Genomic DNA, 16881 nt, shown 5'->3' with positions numbered 1-16881 from the left:
AATGCTTTCATGTGAAAACTAAAAACAAAAAACAAAAAAACAAAGACTTTCTCTCTAGAACTGACCTATGTCTGTTGATTAGCTTTGCCATGAGCAGCTGCAGATGAAGTCAACTAAAATTCTGAAATCAAATCATGCATAACACCAAGCTGTTTTTTCTGGAATGAATTTTAAACTGTTGAACAAAGCCTAAATTTTAAATTCTTTGGTATGTCTCCCAAGTAGTCTGATTCAGTAAATTGCAAAAGAAAATAGAAACGAGAACAAGAATTACAGAAAAGTGAGATTTCTTTTTTCCAGAACATTGACTCTACTTTGGCCAGTGGGAGTCAGCCTTTTTTTTCTCTTTTTTTTTAACTGAATAATAAAAATATTGTTGGAGTGCCTGGGTGGCTCAGTGGGTTAAGCCTCTGCCTTCGGCTCAGGTCATGGTCTCAGGGTCCAGGGATCAAGCCCTGCATCTGGCTCTCTGCTCAGCAGGGAGCCTGCTTCCCCCATTCTCTCTCACCTGCCTCTCTGCCTACTTGTGATCTCTCTCTCTCTGTCAAATAAATAAATAAAATCTTTAAAAATATATTGATTTCTCCCTAGCCCTACCTAGCAAATGTTGAATAAATAATTTTTTTAAAAAATTTTTTAAGAAGTTCCAAATGATTAGTCTACGTAGGACATTTTTGTGTCTCAAACTTTCCCTGGAAGAGGAATAGAATGGGAAAGGCATCACAGAGGAAGTGACTTTTGCTACTTTGGAGGATAAAATTTGTTTGGGAGGAAGAAGAGAAAAAAGAAATGCTCTCTCTTCCCCCAGATTGCACATATGAAGGTCTCTGATTTCCTACACATACCGTTTTCTCTCTTTGGAATAGCTTCTCCTGCATCTGCCCATTTCACCATCACGCTGGTGAGGCACAACCATTTGTTAGCATTTCTTAGAGCCTTTCCCAAATTGGCTAACCCACTGAAATAACTGCCAAGGTATTTCTTGGCACATTATTTTGACCAAGGGTTATTAGTTAGGATTCCTATGTGGTATTGGATGTTTATTAGGCTTGGGCTTGTGTAGCTTTGGAATATCTGCATCCAGGAGAACAATGGAAGGGAAGAAGAAAATACGGCCATTAGCATAGGAATCTAGTTAGTTGTTCTTTTAGGTATCAAGAAGTAGAATCCAGGATTCTCGTTTCTTGAGTTTCAAAGTAAGAGTTTCCCTTTAAATCCTAAAGTGGAGAAAGTGCCTCCAGGTACTAGTTGCTATAAGCCCATTACTCCATAGAAAGAAATCAAGGACTAATGGTCTAATGTCTAATGGTCTGAGTGGGGTTGCTGAGCACCAGGCTCTGTCTTCTCCATGTCCAGCCAAAGGCTGAGAATAAATGCAAAACCTAGAATTTGACTACAGCCATGTTCTACTTCCACTGCAAACCCTGAGTGTGCACAGAGGGGTTCATTCCATACCTCTATGCCTTTACACTTCCCTCATGCCCCAGCTAGGTGCAGATATAACTCTTTATACGTAGGCCCTGGACCCTCCCCCAAGTAGAGTAACTTTGTATCTTCCTAACTCCTGTCTTTCAACTTCAAATATGTACATGAGTACATCTGTGATCTCTGCACCTTGGAAGGGCATGAAAGTAGGTTTTATAATAGTCTACAAGGAAAACTGGACAAGGAAAGGGTCCCTTTAGAATCATAGAATATTAGTCCTCTCAGAGGATATTGTATAGCCCCGTCATCACACAGATGGGTAAACTAAGGTCCAGACATAGAGCTTTTCAGTGAAGGAACTAAGTCTCATATCCAGGACTCCTCATCTGAAAGCCTTTTTCTCTCTTCCACCTTAACTTCCATATGAAAATGCTGTTGTAGAAATGTAATCTTTGAGCTAGAGAAACCATTTTTGAGAAATTCATGGAATTGCCAGATAAAACACAGGTTGCCACTTAAATTTGAATTTCAGATAAAAAAATAAAAATTGTTGGGCACCGGGGTGGCTCAGTGGGTTAAAACCTCTGCCTTCAGCTCAGGTCATGATCTCAGGGTCCTGGGATCGAACCCCGCATCAGGCTCTCTGCTCAGCAGGGAGCCTGCTCCCCCCCACTCCCATCTGCCTCTCTGCCATCTTGTGATTTCTGTCTGTCAAATAAATAAATAAAATCTTAAAATAAAAATAAATAAATAAATATTGCTAAGTATGAGTATGTCCCATGTAACATTTATCTGAAATTAAAATTAACTGGGAATCCTGTGTTTTTATTTGCTAAGTCTAGCAACCTTAAGCATTTACTCTCATCAACAGAGAAAAGGTGACTTATGATTCAGTGAACTTGCCTCCAGATCTTGTTGTAAAGCTTTCCCACTGGCAGAGAATAGAATGGGGATGATAATATGTTCAAGACACAAAGACAGAAGTCACAGAGGGGACACATTAAAGATTAGACACCTTAGGAATCATTTTGAATTAAAGCATGTCACCCTCTTGATGCCACAGCAGGGAAAGATTCAAGCTTTGTGTAATCTGAAATCTATAAGTTGTTGGGGACCCTCTTTAAGAAAAATAATGCAAAGTTACAAGAACAAATTTAAGTATAAAACTGTATGTTTATTTGAATAAGAAAAAATTGTAATAAGGTAGTGGAGCCTTGAAGCTCAGACCAGTGCCTAGCACATAGTAAGCACTTGAGGAAAGAAAGAAAGAAAAAAAGAAAGAAAGAAAGGGGGGAGGAGGGAGGGAAGAAGAAGAAAGAAAGAAAGAAAAGAAAGAAAGAGGGAGGGAGGGAGGGAAGGGGGAAGGAAGGAAGAAAGATAAATAGATTCCTGGAAGATGACAGAACAGGAAGCACTGGAAATCTGGCTCCCCACCTAGATGACTGGTCAATTCTGTCTGATGCAATTTTGAAACTGTGGAGTTTATGGAAGGCTTACAACTTCTAGAGGAAAACTGGAGGTAAATGATGATTAATTTTAGTCAATTTCAGTTCTTAGCACAGTGGCAACGACCTATCCCCCACAACCCTGCATCATTGTAAGCAGCTATGCATGTATGTGTTGCTGGAGCACTTTTCATACAGCTTACAGAAGTCATAGTGGGTAAAATGGACTCTGATCTCCAAATATCAGGGATCTGTGCTCTGATCGTTGATTATTGCTTCTGATCATAAATGTGCAGATAATGAATCTGTGGCCCTTATTCTTGCACACATACATCCTGTTGTTGCAAGCCATCCCTCTCTGGCTAAAATGATTTCCAGAGGATTTAAAGTGTCAGTACCTTTTTCTCCCCTTAATTTTTCTTTTTAGCCCTTTTGGTAGCCAGACAGTGAAGACTAAGATATTCAAAAGCAAACCCATATACAGAAGAAATTAGAAAATCATCATGCATGCCCAAAGGAAGGTATAAACTAAGACAGTATCTGAGAAGACCTTAAGTTTACATCTCAGGCTAATCCTTGGCACAGACAGAGCCTACAATAATAACTCCTCCCTCTCCCACCCCCAAAACTAGAACTTGAAACAGCAAACCCTGGTGAAGGAAAAGAATCTGATTTCTAGAGTTACCACATTTTAGACTATTAAGAGTATTAGAGTATTAGATCCTATGTACAAAATCCACAAATCATACAAAGAAACAGCATGATATGGCCCAGTTAAAGGAAAATAAGAACAGCAACTGTCCCTGGAAAAAAAAAAAAAAAGCCTGATGGTGAATCTACTAGACAGATTTTAAGACAACTGTCTTATTTCTTTTTGTTTGTTTTAAGATTTTATTTATTTCTTTGATAGAGAGAGACAGTGAGAGAGAGAATACAAACAGGGAGAGTGGGAGAGGGAGAAGCAGGCCCCCCACCTAGCAGGGAGCCTGACATGGGGCTCAATCCCAGGACCCTGGGATCATGAGCTGAGCCAAAGGCAGTCATCCAACCAACTGAGCCACCCATATGCCCTAAAACAACTGTTTTAAAGATGATGAAAGAACTAAAGAAAGATGTGGAGAAAGTCAAGAAAATAATGTATAAAACAAAATGGAATATCAACAAAGGAGAGAAACCTTAAAAGAAACCAAAAACAAATTCTGGAGTTGAAAAGTACAATAATTAAAATGAAAAGTTCGCTAGAGGGATTCACAAGCAGATTTGAGCAGGCAGAAAAAAGAATCCGTGAACCTGAAGATAGGACAATGGAAATTTTTGAGTCTGAGAAACAGAAAGAGAAAAGACTGATATGAACAGAGCCTAAGGGAACTGTGGGTTACCATCAACAGGACCAACATATGTATTATGGGAGTCCTAGAAGAAGGAGGAGAAAAAGATAGAGAGAATACCTGAACAAATAATGGTTAAAAACTCCCCAATTTCATGAAATATGTGAATATAAATGTCCAAGAAGCTCAATAAATGCCAGGATGAACTCAAAAGACCCACTCCAAGATTTATTATAATTACACTGTCCAAAGACAAACCAAATCTTGAAAGCAGCAAGAGAGAAGTAATTTGTCACGTACACGGGATCCTTAATAATATAATCAGCCTTGGAAGCCAGAGATAGTGAGCTGATATATTCAAAGTGCTAAAAGAAAAAATCAACAGTTAATGAAGAATCCTACATTTGGCAAAACTGTCTTTTAAAAGTAAGGTAGAAATAAATACATTCTCAAATAAACAGAAACTAAAGAAGTTCATAACCACCAGACCTGCCTGCAAGAAATACCAAAAGGAGTCCTACATCTTGAAATAAAAGGACACTACACGGTAACCTGAAGCTATACGAATAAATAAAGATCTCGGTAAATGTAAATACATGGGCAAATATAAAAGCTGCTATTATTAAAACAATGGTGTGTAACTCTACTTTTTGTTTTCTACACAATTTAAGAGACAAATACATTAAAATATTGTTAGTTTATGTTTTGGGATACAAAGTGTATAAGATATAATTTTATGGCATAACAAATGAAAGAGGTAAGGACAGAGTTAAAGGTGCAGACCTTTTATGTGTTATTCAAATTAAGCTGGTATAAATTCAAACTAGAGTGTCTTACAACTAAAGTTATAAAATGGTAAATGTAACCACTATAGTAACCATGAAGAAACTAGTTAAAGAATATAATTTTTAAAAAGAATAAATGCAAAATGAAATGATAAAGAAATATGAATGTTTCACCACAAAAAAATCAAATTAATCACAAAAGAAGGCAGTAACACAAGGAATGAGAGTCAAAAAGAACAATAAGGCATATAGATAACAACAAATAGCAAAATGACAGAAATCCCTCCTTATCAGCAACTACTTTAAATATAAATGGATTAAATTCTCCAATTAAAAGACAGATTGGCATAATGGATAAAAACACATGGTCTACAGGACTCACCTTCGGTCCATAGAGATAAATAGGTTGAAAATGAAAGGATATTCCACACAATAGTATAATGGCTATAGTAACATCAGACAAAGCAGACTTTAAACCAAAAAAAGGTTATAAGAGACAAAAAAGGACATTATATATAAACAGAAGGTTCAATACAGCAAAAAGAGAACAATTACAAACATCCATGCACCTAATGACTGACCATCAAAATATATGAATCAAAACTTGAGAGAACTGAAGAAGAAACAGATAATTCTACAATAATATTGGAGGTTTCACTATATCAATCTCAAGAATGAATAGAAAAACTAGATAAGCACATGCAAAAAAATGAAGTTGGAGACTTACCTAATACCAATAAAAAATTAACTGAAACCTTAAAAGAAACCAAAAACAAATTCTGGAACCATGACCTAAATGTAAGACCTACAACTATAAAACACTTAGAAGAAAACATAGAAGAAAATCTTCACAACATTTGATTTGGCAGTGGTTTCTTGGCCAAGACACTAAAGACATAGGCAAGAAAAAAAAATAGAAATAGACAAATTGGACTACATATAAATTAAAAATTTTGTGCATCAAAAGACTATCAAGAAAGTAAAAAAGCAACCCAAAGAATGGGATAAATATTTTTAAATCATATCTGATAAAGGGTTAATATCCAGAATATATACAGCATTCCTAAAACTCAACTGAAAAAAAGGGAGGGGAGAAGGACTTGAGTAAACATTTCTCCCAGGAAGATATGCAAATAGTCAATAAGCACATGAAAAGATGCTTTAATGTTCTTAAACATTAGGGAAACACAAATAAAAACTATAATAAGATACCACCTCACACTCATTAAGATGGTTTCTATCAAAAAAGTGGAAAATAAGGGGCACCTGGGTGGCTCAGTGGGTTGAAGCCTCTGCCTCCGGCTCAGGTCATGATCTCAGGGTCCTGGGATCAAGCCCCGCATCGGGCTGTCTGCTCAGCAGGGAGCCTGTTTCCCTCTCTCTCTGCCTGCCTCTCTGCCTACTTGTGATCTCTCTCTCTGTCAAATGAATAAATAAAATTTTTTAAAATCAGTGAAAATAACAAGTATTGATGAGGATTTAAAGAAATTAGAACTCTTGTGCACTGTTGGTAGAAATATAAAATGGTACAGCTACTACAGAAAATGGTATGGAGGTCCTTTAAAAATTAGAAATGAAATTACTATATGATCTAGCAATTCTTCTTCTGAGTATACAACTAAAAGAACTGGAGGCAGGGTCTTAAAGAGGTTTACCTGAGTTCATAGCAGCATTATTCACAAGCTAATACATGAAAAGCAATCCCAGTGTTCATCAATAGATGAATGGATGAGCAAAATATGCAACACACATATAATGATATATTATTCAGACTTAAAAAGGAAGGAAATTTTGACATGCTACAATATAGATGAACTTAGAGGACATTATGCTAAGTGAAATGCACCAGTCACAAAAAGACAAATACTGTTTGAAACCCCTTGTATAAAGTACTTAGATTGGTCATATCATTGAGATAGAAAATAGAATGGTCCACCTGTCCTATCCACAGGCATCTGGGTGGCTCAGTTGGTTAAGCATCTGCCTTTGGCTCAGGTCATGTTCCCAGGGTCTTGGGACTGAATCCCAAGTAAGGCTCCCTGCTCAGCTGGGAGCCGGCTGCTCCCTCTCCTTCCTGCTCCTGCTCTCTCTCTGTCTCCAATAAATAAATAAATAAAATCTTTAAAATAAACAAACAAACTATCCACAACAGGTAATATTTTATAATTTACTGGCAAATTTCATCAGTATTGTCCAGCTGGTCTTTGTATTAGATTTAAAAAGTAGCCAATAATTGTTTTTTCATATATAGTGCATAAATTTTTTTAAAAGATTTTATTTATTTATTTCACAGACAGAGATCACAAGTAGGCAGAGAGGCAGGCAGGTGGGAGGGTGGGAAGCAGGCTCCCTGCTGAGCAGAGAGCCCGATGCAGGGCTCGATCCCAGGACCCTGGGATCATGACCTGAGCTGAAGGTAGAGGCTTTAACCCACTGAGCCATCCAGGCGCTCCTATAGTGCATAAATTTTTAATGAAGATTTTTCAGTTTAAAACTCTACTTAAAAAATATACAGACATTATGGAATAAAATCCAAATTTTAAATTTATCCTATATTATGCACCATAAGCAATACTGATAGAGAAATTCTTGACACAGTTCCTTCTCAAAGCATTTGAAAGTTCATACAAATTTATGCATGGAACCCATATGAAAGGGCACCTATCAAAATGCTAGCAGTAACTTTCTCTGGGTGGTAGCGAAATTACAGGCAATTTTTATCCTCTTTTCCCCATCTATATTTTCTGGTTTTTCTCAAGTAAACATTAAAATGTGGAGATAACTCCTGGAGAAATGAACTTTGGGATATTAAACTTGATATTTGGAAGTCTGAGTTTTCACTTAGCATATTTTACCACAAGTAGTGGATTGGATCTACAGCTCACCTTGCCATCTGTTAAATGGGAATGAAGGAAATACTTTCTTCGCAATTATTGTCAAAGCAGTAGAGAGCATATTTAAAGCACCTCACATAGTGCCTGGCACACTGTATATGCTTAATAAACTGTACTTGCTGTTATTACTAGTATGTGCTAGGGTTACAAAAATAAACTCTCCAGGCACCTGCAGAGCCCTATTTAAGCATATTCTCAAATCAATAGGAAATAAATGCTTGGACACTCTAGAAAAGCAATCAGACAGATAGGCTGCTTATTTTCTTGTTTTCAAGCTTTCAATTAATGAAATATTTCAAACATATAAAAAATAACAAGAGAAACCCGCCCTCTTTCTTATTCTTCTTAAAAGTGAAATACCACAGATAGAAGTTCTAACCCCTCCCTACCTCTACCTCTTCCCCCACAAATAATCACTATCCTTAAGCTAACTTTTATTACTTTCATGCACACTTTTTTTTACTATTGCTACTTATATGCATACTATCTATATTTACACCCATACAATATATAATTTTTTATATAGGGGGAAACATGAAGCCCAAGCAGAAATTCCTTCCACTTGGAATGCTTTTCTTCCCCCATTTCCTCATCTTTGATGATAATACTACATTTGTTTTTAACAAACTTGGTTTTATCAACATGAAGTGACTCTAGTTATAAAAGCTGCATCCCATACTAATGCATGTTTAGCTTTAAACCAAATAAAATTACAGAAAGATAAGCCAAACCTCCCTAAAGTCTCCATGTAGAATAGTTTGTAATCCACATTCTAATTATGACTTTTAAAACACAGAACTTGGAAAAGTAATTACATCTTAATAAGTTTATTCATTTATTAAATTTGGTTTTATTCTAAAATATTTATGTTCTTATGTAAACAGGACAGATCTAATTAATCAGGTCAATAAGGAATGTGGTTACACACAGAAATAAGCTCTTTCTCTAAAACTTATTCAAATTTAAAGTGCCAATCATTGCTAGAAAAGAATACTAATTCTCCAAATTATTAATGCCTATCCTACTCCTTCAGATATTATTTTTCAAATTGAAAATACAATTTATGGACAACTGGTACTACAAACTATTAATGTTTTAGCTCATATATAGATAGATGATTACTAACAAATAGATGTCACCCATGTCATCTTACCCCTCTCTTCCTAAATAATCATAAACCATCCACTTTAAAAGCCATTCTAGGATTCTAGTCTGCACTGGCTCCCAAGCTCTCTTCTAGGATTAACAGAATTGAGCACCTCATTCATTCTGAAAACCAGCAAGTTTTCAGACTTCCAGCATTTCTATTACCCACAGTTCAATGAAAATAATGGAAACACCTGAGTTATCTCATGTGTAAGGTATTTCATCCTTAGCTATAAGCCTCAGGGCCAAAAGCTTTAAACTCAGTGAGAGCATACAGTATTCTCTGAGCATCACCACCCCTATTAACAGGTTTGCTTTTCTCTTAACCATCTTGTCACCTTTTCTGGTCAGAATACCATTTTTCTTGATGGCAACAAAATAGGATATGAGTAGATCCCCTATTCTTTGCTTTGGCTTCATCCTTAACTTTATGGGACCCACATCAGGGCATTTAGGCCCTGCCACTGGTATTCAAAGCAAGAAGAAGAATAAGAGGGCTGGGACTGTTCTTTCTAGTTCTTTTTTCTGCCAATGAGAAGCAATTAACATTCAGTTTCCTTTTTCTCTCCCCAGTTATTTTCTGATAGGGAGATAAAGTCCCTTAGAATTAGTGTAAGGGCGACCCAGCAATGCACTACTGGGTATTTACCCGAAAGATACAAATGTAGTGATCTGAAGGGGCATGTGCACCTGAATGTTTATAGCACCAATGTCCACAAGAGCCAAACTGTGGAAAGAACCTAGATGTCCATCAACAGATTGAATGGATAAAGAAGAGGTGGTGTTTATATACAATGGAATACTATGCAGCCATCAAAAGAAATGAAATCTTGCCATTTGCGACAAGTGGATGGAACTAGAGGGTATTATGCTTAGCGAAATAAGTCAGTCAGAGAAAGACAATTATCATATGATCTCCCTGATATATGAGGAAGTGGAGATGCAACGTGGGGAGTTTGGGGGGTAGGAAAAGAATAAATGAAACAAGATGGAATCCAGAGGGAGACAAATCATATGAGACTCTTAATCTCACAAAACAAATTGAGGTTTGCCGAGGGGAGTGGGGAGGGAGAGGGTGGTGGGGTTTTGGACATTGGGGAAGGTATGTGCTATGGTGAGTGCTGTGAAGTGCGTAAACCTGGCAATTCACAGACCTGTACCCCTGGGGTTAATAATACATTATATGTTAATTTAAAAAAAAAAAGAAAAAAGAATTAGTGTAAGGGTTAAATTAGGATACCTTATGTAAAAGACTTAGAACAGTGCTTAGCAAGTACATAGTGCTCAACAAATTTTAGATATTATTAATATTTACCCCAAATAACATATAATTTAAAAATAGATGAGGCAACAAATGTGGTAGAACAACTGAACATCAACATACACATGAATATAGTTGAACTCCTTCCTCACACCATACATACATACAAATCGACTCAAATAGATTATAGACCTAAATGTAAGTTTGAAAACTATAACTCTTAGAAGAAAATATAGACATAAATCTTTGTAATTTTTGTTAGGCAAAGCCTTCTTAGATATGACACCAAGATCACAACTGACAAAAGAAAAAAAATTAGGTAAGTTGGACTTCACAAAAATTTAAAACATTTGTGCTTCAAAGGACATCATCATAAAAGAGAAAAGATAAACCACAAAATGAGAGAAAATATTTGCGTATTATATATCTGATAATGGACTGGCATCCAGAATATATTTAAAAAACTCTTATAACTCAATAATAAAAAGGCCAATAACCCAAATGACAAAAGATCTGAATAGATACTTCCTGAAAAGATATATAAATGACCAAGAGTAAATTAAAAAATGTTAAAAAATATTAGGGAATGTTCAACATCATATAGTATACTCATAATGTAGGGATGCTCAACAATGGTCACTAGGGAAATGAAAATTAAAAAAGAAAAAAAAAAAAAAAAACAATGAGATACCACTTCATACTCACGAGGATGTGAGTCAAAATCCAGATAATGACAAGTATTGAGGATGAGGAGAAACTGAAACCTTCAGGTGGAAGTGTAAAATGGTGTATCCACTTTGAGACAGCCAGGTGGTCCCTGAAAAGGTTAAACATAGTCAGTATATGACCCAACAATTCCACCCAATAGAGATGAAAACATGTCCACACAAAAACTTGTACATGTATCTTTATAACAGCATTAATTCATAATAGCCAAAAGTGGGAATGGCTCAAATTATCCATCAACTGATGAATGGATAAGTGAAATGTATATATCCATAGACTGGAATATTTATTATTCAGCAGTAAAAAGGAATGAGGACTGCTAAGCGAAATACGTCAATCAGAGAAAGACAATTGTCATATGATCTCACTGATATGAGGAATTTGAGACAGAGGATCAGAGGGGAAGGGAGAGAAAAATGAAACAAGACAAAACCAGAGAGGGAGACAAACCATAAGAGACTCTTAATCTCAGGAAACAAACTGATGGTTGCTGGAGGGGAGGGGGGTGGGAGGCATGGGGTGGCTGGGTGACGGACACTGGGGAGGGTATGTGCTATGGGGAGTGCCGTGAATTGTGTAAGACTGATGAATCACAGACCTGTACCCCGGAAACAAATAATACATTATACGTTAATTAAAAAAAAAAAAAAAAAGGGAATGAGGAACTGATACTTGCTACAAAATGGATCCATCTTGAAGACATTACGCTAAGTGAAAGAAGTCAGTCACAAAAGACCACACGATTTTGTCTATATGAAAAGTCCGGGTGAGTATATCTACAGAGACAGAAAGTAGGTAAGTGGTTCCCTAGGGCTGCTAAGGGATTGGAGCAAATGGGGAGTGCTTACTGGGTTAAATAGGTATGAGGTTTCTTTTTGGGGTGATGAAAATGTTCTAAAATTGACTGCAACGATGGTTCCACAAATCTATAAATACAGTAAAAACCACTGAATTGTACACTTTAAGTGAGTGAATTGTATGGTATGTGAATTATATCTCAACAAAGCTACAGACAGATAAATATATGTCAATTTAGCCATCAATCAATCCAAGAATTTAGGAAATTCCTAATGTTTAGGAAATTTAGGCAAGTGCTCACAATTTAGCCCTGTGCTCACAATCTAAGAAATAAAATAAGTGATAATGGTTTATACATGTGAGTAGGAAAAACTTCCTCTTCCTTCTTTTCTAAAAGATTTATTTATTTGACAGACAGAGATCACAAGTAGGCAGAGAGGCAAGCAGAGAGAGAGGAGGAAGCAGGCTCCCTGCTGGGCAGAGAGCCTGATGCAAGGCCCAATCCCAGGACCCCGGGATCATGACCTGAGCCAAAGGCAGAGGCTTTAACCCACTGAGCCACCCAGGCACCCCCCCTCTTCCTTCTATGTGTTTCTTTTTTACTACTCACACAAAACAATTTACTACGGACACTTCCGATAACCAAACGTGTAGGTGTTTTTCCCCCACAAAGCAATTCTTGGCAACATCAGCTGGGTGTCCTATCATTCAGTTCTGACACTATCTACCGGGAGTTACCATCAGATCTCATCAGTAGAGGGTTCAGTCCACAAGACTGCACCCCCCCAAGCCCCCCCACACTGTTTCATTTATTTAATTGAGAGAGAGAGCACAGCAGCCAGAGAAGCAGACGGAGAGGAGAAGCAGGCTCCCCACTGAGAAAGGAGCCCAGTGCAGGGCTCTGTAACAGGACCCTAGATCACGACCTGAGCCGAAGGTAGACGCTTAACAGACTAAGCCACCCGGGAGCCCCTCTAAATACAAGTTTAATAAAATAGGGGCTTTTCCCAGAGTACAGAGCTGAAGCAGAATAGAGCCTGAAGAAATAGTTACTGATAAAAACATGTTAATTAAGATCTACTTGAAAATAGCTAATTCATGAATTGTCTACCTTGGCAACATCTATAGGATTCAGGATTTCGTGCCTGACATTTTTCTTTTGCGCTCTAATACAGAGGTAAATCAGGCAAATATATCCCTGTTTTCCTAAAAACTCTTGAGCAAACTTTTGTACATACCAATGTCAACAGCTGCATTAAAAGTAGATGAGAGTTACTTTGGATGGATTTAGCACCTCGAGTAAAATACTCGAGTAAATTGTGACTATTACTTGCAGTCAAATAGAATATCAAAGACATCCTCTTAGTTCAGATTCTATTGCCTTCCTCATCAGAAGAATTCACTAAGTCTACAGAAAAAAATCTGCAGAAATCTCAGCAATCAATAGGCAACCCCATAGCCTTTTAACTATATTGCTCTACCTTATTTTAGGACCTTATATTTCCCTACCATGACATTTCTACATTGAAATCATTGTGTAGAATGAAATGTGGTGAAGGGAAGCAGTTGTCAACCTTAGAAAGATCTGGACACCTCTGGATCTTTCCAGTGGGCAGTTCAAAGGCAAAGCGATCTATAACAGGTTGGGGACAGTTAAACTGAAATTATGACCATTCAGTGTCTTTATTACTTTAAAGACTAAAGTGTTTTTTATCATTGTTCTGATACCAGCTGCTTGCTAACATTGTCTGCAGCACATTGAAGCATTTCAGCACCCATTTTAGTATTTAATTCTTACTCATACCACTTTCCAAAACAATCATGAGAAACATAATAAATTAAAGCACTGTACTTAATAAACCAGTTACAGTGTGGAGAATAAATACTTTTTAAAAAAGATTTTATTTACTTATTTATTTAACAGAGAGAGAAAGAGATCACAAGTATGCAGAGAGGCAGGCAGAGAGAGGGGGGAAGCAGGCTCCCCACTGAGCAGAGAGCCCGATGTGGGGCTCTATCCCAGGACCCTGAGATCATGACCTGAGCTGAAGGCAGGGGCTTCACCCACTCAGCCACCTAGGTGCCCTGAGAATAAATACTTTTAAAAAGGAGAGTTTATAATTCATTTGGTCAACATAAAAAAATATGTCCTTGTTATAGAAGATTTTGAAAATGTCAAAAGGAAGAAAGAAGTAAAAAATCATGTTTATAACCACCATCCAAAAGATATCCATTAGTAATACTTCAGTGCATTTCCTTTTGGGCTTTTATTCAAGCAGTATGTATGTATTTGTTTGTTTGTTTGTTTGTTTTTAAGTAGGTTCTACACCCAGCGTGGAGCCTATCACAGGGCTTGAACTCACAATCCTGAGATCAAGACCTACACTGAGATCAAGAGACTTAACTGACTGAGCCACCCAGGCGCCCCCATGCATGGTTTTTAAAAAAAAAACATTGCTGGGATCATCCTATATATATAGTATTTATATATATACTTTTGTGTCCTATTTTCACTTCCAATTATAACACAAGCAAAAATGCATACTTTGAAAGTTGATGTGAGTACAGGGTTTAGTAAAAATATGTGTTTCATTTGAATTGGAAGTCAAGATTATATTACTTTGAGCACTATAAAACATATTTCTTCACCATTCTACCATTCCCTTTTGCATTATTTAAGTTGAACATTTTATCTTTTCTAAATTTTCAAGAGTGTCATCTTTTTGGACAGTGAATATAATTACTAGTTGTTATGATATTTTATTACAAATTTAAAATGCTGTTTTAAATTTGTTAGTTTACATGAGGTCTGACATTTATATCATGAAATATTTTATTCAAGTCATTAGCATATTACTAAAAATTTAGCATTACTTTTGAAATGAAATAATCCTATTTCTTACAGTAATAATAGCCTTCTGTGAATCAATGATCTAAAAACTCCAGATTGCGGGGTGCTTGGGTGGCTCAGTCCATTAAGCATCTGACTCTGATTTCAGCTCAGGTCATGATTTCAGGATTGTGAGATTGAGCCCAGATCCTCGGACTCCATGGAGGGCCTGGAGCCTACTTAAGATTCTCTCTCTCTCCCCCAGCCCTCTTCCTCACTCCCACGATCTCTCTCTCTTAAAAAAAAAAAAAAGAAGAAAAAAAGAAAGAAAAAAGAAAAGAAAAGAAAGAAGAAGGAAAACTTCAAATTGCAAATATTTATTAAACTCTTCAATGTTACATCAGTTTTCCTCCCACACACCCACACTGTAGTCTTGATATAAGACACGTAAAGAGTAGTAATCAAGAATTAAGTTTTTCTTCTTAAAAACTGTCAAAAGCTTGCTACACCAGCATCCAGCGACAGGAGGAGAAATGTCTCCAGTCTACTACATTCCCCTCCAAGCCAGGTTTTAATTTGTTGAGAAGGGGGAAAAAAGCCTATAAAGATCTTGGCAAAATACAGAGCTGCTAATTTAATCAATTTTAGTAGTTAAGGCAATGATTTCAAGTGCTAAGGCAATCTGTTGAAAGAACTAATTTCCAAGGTAGGGGAGATTCATTTATTTCTACTTTTTCTTCCCAGTTTTCCATTCTAAGTGTGTGTGGGCAGCCATCATGCACCCACTGAGGTATACCCCTCCCAAGATTTAGGAGGGCGAGGCTCTAATTCAAACCCGGAAGTAATAGAGAAATGTTCTCTCCTTTTCTCTGGAGAGGATTTTTGAGGTGCAGATGAAGTAGATCTCAATTAATGTAGGAATAGTTACCTGCCTGAGAGCATAGTGAGAACTGAAATCGTGCTGAACCACAAAAAAGAGCTGGGTGCCTTTTATGAACTGTCAGAGACAGATGGACAGAGACAGAGACAGAGAGACAGAGAGCAGGGATGTTTCTCACCTGGGACTGAAATCTTCCAATTCTCATTGCTTCCTGCCATTAAACTTCTTTTATAGCAACACAGTGGAACTGTATTTTGATACACTAACAGATATGTTTTTAAGCCCTGGCAGTTCCTTTATACCCCACTTAAAACTATGTTATGGAGGACTAATTCCCTAGGAGAAGGGTTGTTACAGCAGAACAGCCATTTTGAGTACCCCGAAGCTCTCTAAGCATGGACAATTTGGAAGATATGTAGATGCCACCTCTGAGACTAAATAAAGTTTACTTGGACTGGAAGATGAAGAGAGAAAAATCAAAAGGAAAGAAGGTTTAGAAAATAGCGGATTCCTAAGAAAAATTTCAGCGTCCTTCCTCAGTTCATCCCATCTGGAATGAGGAAACCAGGAGTAGAGGAAACTTGTGATGCATCCCCAGAGAGAACCCAGGGAGGTTTCAAGATACCAGACTCCTCCCCTACCTCAGAATGGTGAGGGCACAGGCCCAGAAGGAATACCTGTGCCTTGGCAGGTGGGACAGATGCAACCTCATAGCATCCCCTGGGCTTCAGTGTGGTTGGGGATAAGCAAAATGCTTTCCACATGCCTGAGAGTAATGTAGACTTAAAGCAGAGACTTAAACACCTCACCTGGTTTTCTGCAGTACAGGAAAGGTAGAAAAGCATGTAAGTAGGGGGAAAGAGTATATCTAGAGGAGATTTGCAGTCAGGAGGAAAGACAAAGGAACAGTCACTGGAGCCAAAGACAGAGGCAGCACACAGAATATTGTATATATTTCAGCAGATGCCTGCATGCATTGATGAAAAGGGACAAGACACTACCCGTCCCCACTCTGATGTTGTGGCACTATGGTAAGTTCCCAGATCCCAGAGGAAAAGAGCAGCCAAAATCCTAAACTGAGTAAGATTTAGTATCTGTCACTTGGCAGAATGCCAGTCAAAAAAGAGAGAGAAAGAGAAATTAAGTTTTAGAAAAATGAAGGTACATTTCTTGCAAATCTGATTCATATTATGAGATTTATGCCAGTTACATGTATCCTATAGAATTCCTAATACATGTATACTGCAGGCTAAATACTTTTCTAGAATGTCTTCTGCATTAGGCTTTGAGTAAGAGTTGACATCTTACAGGTGTAAAGAAAAGAACATCTTTGTTGTGTTCTGATCAATATCATTTTCAGATT

At 37.3% G+C, this 16881-nt stretch overlaps 1 long non-coding RNA gene across 2 annotated transcripts in view; it reads right to left on the bottom strand.

Annotated features, from left to right (window-relative positions):
• LOC132003620 (uncharacterized) overlaps positions 1-16881 on the bottom strand; it is a 173356-nt gene that overhangs the window by 56453 nt on the left and 100022 nt on the right. For both annotated transcript variants that reach the window (XR_009400253.1, XR_009400252.1), the window contains one exon: positions 10990-11101. This is a non-coding gene — a long non-coding RNA (uncharacterized LOC132003620). The remainder of the gene's footprint in view (positions 1-10989; positions 11102-16881) is intronic.

Source organism: Mustela nigripes, chromosome 16, assembly GCF_022355385.1.
Source record: "Mustela nigripes isolate SB6536 chromosome 16, MUSNIG.SB6536, whole genome shotgun sequence".
In the NCBI taxonomy this organism is placed as follows: Eukaryota; Metazoa; Chordata; class Mammalia; order Carnivora; family Mustelidae; genus Mustela; species Mustela nigripes.
Note: the sequence above shows the minus strand (reverse complement) of the source record. Positions and strands in the feature narration are given on the sequence as shown.